Genomic DNA, 6,000 nt, shown 5'->3' with positions numbered 1-6,000 from the left:
CATCTCTGTTCTCTGCAAAGACAAAATAAATCACCTGATTAATGCAATGTATCACGATGTCTCCTGGACATTTTTCACAGCAGAAAGCTGCTCCCTGCTTGGCTAGAGCGAATCTACTTAGCCTGAAGACACAAGGCTTCTGTCCCAACTAACGTTACAGTTCGGAGCCGCGACGCTGGAAACGTAAAACTAATCTACAACATCAGTCTTATCCACCACTCTCTCACCTGTACTACCGTAACTGACTGGGAAACCTGTTGAATAGTATTTGTTTTGCTGTTGTATAGTATGTTTTGCTGTACAATATTTGTTTTGCTGTTTTATTATGTATATTATTTGTTTTGCTGTTTAATTATGTATAGTATTTGTTTTGCTGTTTTTAATATATGAATACCCTGTGCGGTGTCCTTGAGTGCCGAGAAAGGCGCCTTTAAATAAAAATTATTATTATTATTATTATTATTAATAATAAACCAAAGTTTTTCAAAATTTGCGATCTTAAAGAGGCCGGCGGGTCCACTCACCATACTTGCCTTTAGTGCTTCCATCTCTGACTCACTAAAATGGCATACATAGGTGGAGCTCGGCTACATACATGCACCAATCAGCGTTTCAGAGCTAAGGTGGGGCTACAGGTGTCCCTGAAGAACCAGCGTATCGAACAGTAGTTATGCATTACATTAGTTCCGTATTACATTAATTTGCACGCAAGTTTTATTTTTTATACCATGTATTCTCAGTGTAAATTCATGTGCCGCAACGTGCAGCCCATACTGTTTTAATTCAATACAAATACATGAACCGTTCCACCCCTATTTAACACAAGACACTGACTGAGTTTGTTTTCATCTCTGTGTATTCAAAACAATGAGACAGCACTGTGAAAGGAGGCATGTCTACGGTCATTTACTAGGAATGATTGTCAATCACCCAAAACTATAAAGAAGTTATATAACCCACAGCACAAGATATCATGCTCATCCAGAGCAATGCTGGCTTGAACAAGCTTTGTGAGAACGGTCGACAAGGGATAAAAAATATTTTTTGTCGACAGACACATTCACTAAGTAAATATAGGCATTTTAACTGGAAATATCAGTGACGAAAATTATTGCAACATATGCTTTCATGATAGCATTTAACAATTAAATGAAAGCAAAACACACATTATATAAATACTGTTTACTGTATATAAAGAAATATTTATAAAGAATTTAGAGTATATTAAAAATAAATATGAAGAGAAATCACCATAAAAGGGCAGCATATAATAAGCTCCAGTCACCAGAGGAAAGAAGTACATACAGCCGGTATGCTACAACTGGAAATATGACTGTATAACCCATCCCATTTTCCAGTTATTATAATTTAAAGAGCCTTCAATATGAGGTTTGTAATATGACTTATTGTAGTAAGCACATAGTTTAGTCAAAGCTATGATTGAAAATGTACTTGATAGAATTGATTCCTTTCTTATTCTGGAAAATGTATTCCAGGGGTGACAGCAGTGACGGGCTTTCTACCCCCAACCAAAAGGAGTGCGTTTATAGAGCAGTTCCTGCTCTGAGACAGATGGCTTCCCCTCTTTAGCAGCAGAGGAGAGACGAAGGTCATGTTTGTGTGTCTGTTTTCTACTGACCATACAAGCAGAAAACTGAAAGATTCCAAAAATAGTCCATGGCTGGTATATTATTTAGTATATGCTTGCAGCTACTAGCAAACGGATGTGTGGACATCAAAATATAATGTAAACACACAAATATGCTACATATAAAAGAGATGAAACATGCACAAACTGCAGGATATTTACTAGGACTTTCTGCAAAAATAATTTCTACAGTAAACATTACTGTAAAAAGACAATGCTAACATGGGCTGGGCCATACAAGAGGCTTACCCCCACAGTCTCTAGGGGAATTTGGTTTTGCACAGACAAGCAACTACTCAAATCAGTCCACAATAATGAGGTGATTTGATGCCACACTGGCAGTCATTAATTCAGATGAGACGGGACCCCTCATCAGCATGAGTGATGCCGAGGATTATAAGAAGGGGAGGTGCAGAGGAAGAGCAAAGGATTTATTTATGAACAAACGGATGGCTCCCCCTCGAAATTTCTCCTCCTCAGACCACTTAATGTGCCATCATCAGCACAGACCCCCCCCCCACCACAATGACTTCTTATTTTTATGCTGCTTCCTCATTGCCCTGACTCTGGTACACAAACACCACAGCAATGCTGCATAGAAATTATCTTTGCTCTGTCCTCACATTACAAGAGTAATTTTCCATTAGTTGAAATGGATGCTCCATATCACCTCACATTAGGAAATAAAGAACCTACTGTCGATCAGTTCTGTGGATGCTCAAATAGCCTAGAGTGTTTCTGCAGCACTGGATTAGCTCCATGCTAAAGCTCCAACAACAACAACAACAATGTAAATCAATAGAGCGGACAGAGCTGTTGGGACTGGTTGTGCTATAGATATTAGGTAGACCATCTGTGGGTGTTTCCCGGGCCATGTTTCTTGGCAGCAGGCTTTAATCCATGGAGTCAGAGAGAAAATTTCTGAGCATATGAATGCCTTCACATTAGATCTTTCACACAGAACTCCCCTGTGCTGAGCCAGAGCTGCCATCAACAGACTTATTCAGACCACACAGCAATTCACTTCTCACTGACAAAAAAAAGCAAAATACTAAGTTCCCACTGAACAGCCACACAGTCGGGTTAGAGGACATAAAACTTGCAATTTCACAATCAATTATACTTGCAATGGGCTTTATGGTATTTCTGATGATTCACCAATTTCACCATGTTACAGCAAATAGCTAGTTTCTAAAACAAACAGCTACAGCAATTGTAGCAAAACTTACAAGTGTTCTTTACAATACCGAGCCAGTGCATTATTTACTCTCCATGTGTAAAAACACTTAATAGTAGTGACAGAACAAAATGCTGTCAGAAAAATGTAAATGACACGGGTCTGGGTTGGTGTTCAAATTATTAATCTATACCTTTCCTCTGACCCTGAACATCGCTGTTGATACAGCAACTCTCCTCTTCATTCACAAATCACTAGGAAAAAGCAGACAAGGTCACACAGATGAAAAGGTTCTTAAAACGGGCTATCTAGTAGTCTGGATCAACGACAGTTAATCTTCTGGATAATTGCCAAGGCCCAGTTTTTCAAAACATTTAATCTGGATCAAATTGATGCAGATTTGGAAATCACATGTTCTGCTTTTCGGAATCACCTGATCCACCTTACTTTTATGACTTTTATTTATTATTATTTTATTTTTTTATAAAAGGAACATAGGATTGGATCACTGTTATTCAAATACCAAATTTCAGAATTACCAAATCCTGTTTAAAATGAAACTAACAGTGTAGCCTACCTACTGGCTTATCAAAGAACAACTGGTAGGCAAAATACTGGTGGCCACAAATAGCCATTGTTTGTTTTAATTTTAAGAAACAGAAGCACTGTAAGAAAAAGAAAGATTTTACATTCCTTATTTTGTTACAATGTTAAATAGCAAAACAAAAAAAAAATACTATAAAATAGTCCATATCTCATTAGATGGGACATGCTTCATATATGCTTCAAATATGAAAAAATGTATATATCATCAGTAAACCTTTATTTTATGATCATTCACTTAAAAAACCTCTCTGATATTATCTGGTTCGAAAATTCACAACTGAATCCACCCTTCTGATGGGATCAGGATGATCCTGTTTTTTTTTTTGACCAACTAGATCCCAAACCAAGTTCCAAATTTTGAAAAACCCAAAAGGGCAGGTTTGATCCAGATCAAATGTAAAATTGGATTACGGGATAAAATCCTGTTCGGAATCCCTTTTGAAAAACCGGGCCCAGAACATCTGTTGCCGTGAGATCTTCCGCTGGCTGTCCCTTGGCTTGCAAAACTCTGTTGGTTTCGGGAAACAGCAACAAACTTTGAGCTAGAAAGCTATTCACTGAAAATAACGAGTTTTTAAAAGAATTTAGATTGTGCGACAAGGCAGGGCTGCTTGGTTCTTTCGGGGAATGATTATAAAGATTTACAATGAATAGGTTTACGGCGTTTACTTTTGACCTGGGACGTTCGGAGTCCAATTGGTGGGGATTGCTTTGAAAAAAATACACAAGGCAATACACTGGTAAGAGCTATTAAACATTTTTAATACACATCTTATTTAAATAGCTCAGAACAGTTAACTTCATTAAGTATTTTATGCAAGATTTTTCTTTTGCGGGATGCAAATATTCCGCCAAAACAAGTTCCTTCTAGAGACCAATTTGCAGATATACCGCCGCTGGGAAAGGAGCTTAGCACCGCCCGAGACAATTCTGATTGGTTTAAAGAAATGTAAACAACGTTTGGTGTTGAGTGTTTGTGTGGAGGGGTCAGACCTAACTTTGCGGTGCTGTGGAGATGGGCCTGGCACGCTAGACTAACTATGTAGTAATTATCTCGACATTCATAGTAATGCCTTTGTTTATAAAATACAATGACACCAACACTTCTAATTCTACAATGTGATGTGTGTAAAGATGGTTCCTGAAAGAAATGTTTTGAAACCGTTAGCTAAATGACCTGTGCATGAACAGACCCCAGATAATCTCAAAACTTTTAACTGAAGTCTGAGGCTGGTTTTATTTGATAACACAACTCTAGAAGACTGCAAAACAATGTACTGAGACTAAGAAGGGAGGGATTTTTATACATTATTTTGCTTCTGGGAAAGCATGTGCAACAGAATGACACCTGCATATACCAATTATTTAAGATGTTTCACTTGTACCATTAGTTGGTAGATAAATTGGTGGCTTAAAAATATTTATGGACACAAAGTAAGACTGATGCTGGGCGAAGCAGGAATTTGTGAGGAAATAAATGTGATGAATGGCAGGATGTTTATGAAGAGAGAAAAAAAAATATATATATATATATATATATATATATATATATATATATATATATATATATATATATATATGGACTAAGCTTATCTTGTCTATCAATAATGTTGTGTTTGGCTTTTACTGGGTGTGGTCTTAGATCACAGATAACCAAGTGAAAGACAAACGTTCATATGTGGTTTGTGAAATTCATCAACTTAGCTCTGGCACTACTGTTGTAAATATACAACCTGGAATGATGTCAAAATAATGTGATCATGCAAAAGGGATGGATTTCTTCCCACAATTAATGACAACTTCCCACAGCTGAAGCTAAATAAGAATCCCATCTCAGTGTGTACAGCCTTCTTTGTTTACAGTGAGGAATACAATTAACTCATTATGGAAACAAACAAAATCCAGCTGTGCAAAAATAGGACTGATAACGTTACAACAGCAATGGCATTGTGTTAACTAACGTACTCTCATCAGCTAGCTAATTAGTGGCCAAGGACATGATGGTAATGTTGCTACAATTAATCGATAATGAACTGCTCACAGTTAGCTAGTTAGTAACTAGCCAAGTAGCAAGATATTATAGGTAATTGCAGGTAATGTTATTAAATTACTAGCTAGACCAATATATCGCTGGATTTAACTGTTAATTTCAACGTGTTAACTAGCTGCGGTGGATATGTTCTGGCTGTCAAAATGATACAGCCATTTCTTGCTAATAGCTAGTGCTCAATGTGCGTACAAGTTAGCTACATGCTAGCTAGCTATCCATCGTTAGCATATGTCGACAAATAACTAGACCACCCAAGGTCACTAACAAGCTAGTTGGACTTCAATATTTATCTTGCCGTTGCGTGGTAAAGAGGGTTGCATAATGTTACAGCTCATAAACCATGCTATGAGCCAAATATAGCACGCAGTCAGTCAAATACTGAGACGTAAGGGGAAGTTAAATTCAAAAGAGCCGCAGTGCGCTAGCCACTAGCGTTAGCGTAGCTAGCTTGCAGTGCTAGCAAGCGACATGTAGAACGAAATGCACGATGTAGTGTGTAATGATTAAAATGCCGCCCGA

The 6,000-nt window shown here is 37.6% G+C and overlaps 1 protein-coding gene across 6 annotated transcripts in view; it reads right to left on the bottom strand.

Annotated features, from left to right (window-relative positions):
* gpatch8 (G patch domain containing 8) overlaps positions 1–6,000 on the bottom strand; it is a 30,262-nt gene that overhangs the window by 24,045 nt on the left and 217 nt on the right. The gene's annotated exons all lie outside the window — the stretch shown is intronic.

This window comes from Etheostoma spectabile, chromosome 15 (assembly GCF_008692095.1).
Source record: "Etheostoma spectabile isolate EspeVRDwgs_2016 chromosome 15, UIUC_Espe_1.0, whole genome shotgun sequence".
Classification (NCBI taxonomy): Eukaryota; Metazoa; Chordata; class Actinopteri; order Perciformes; family Percidae; genus Etheostoma; species Etheostoma spectabile.
The sequence above is the reverse complement of the archived record's forward strand: the minus strand, read 5'-3'. Positions and strand labels throughout refer to the sequence as shown.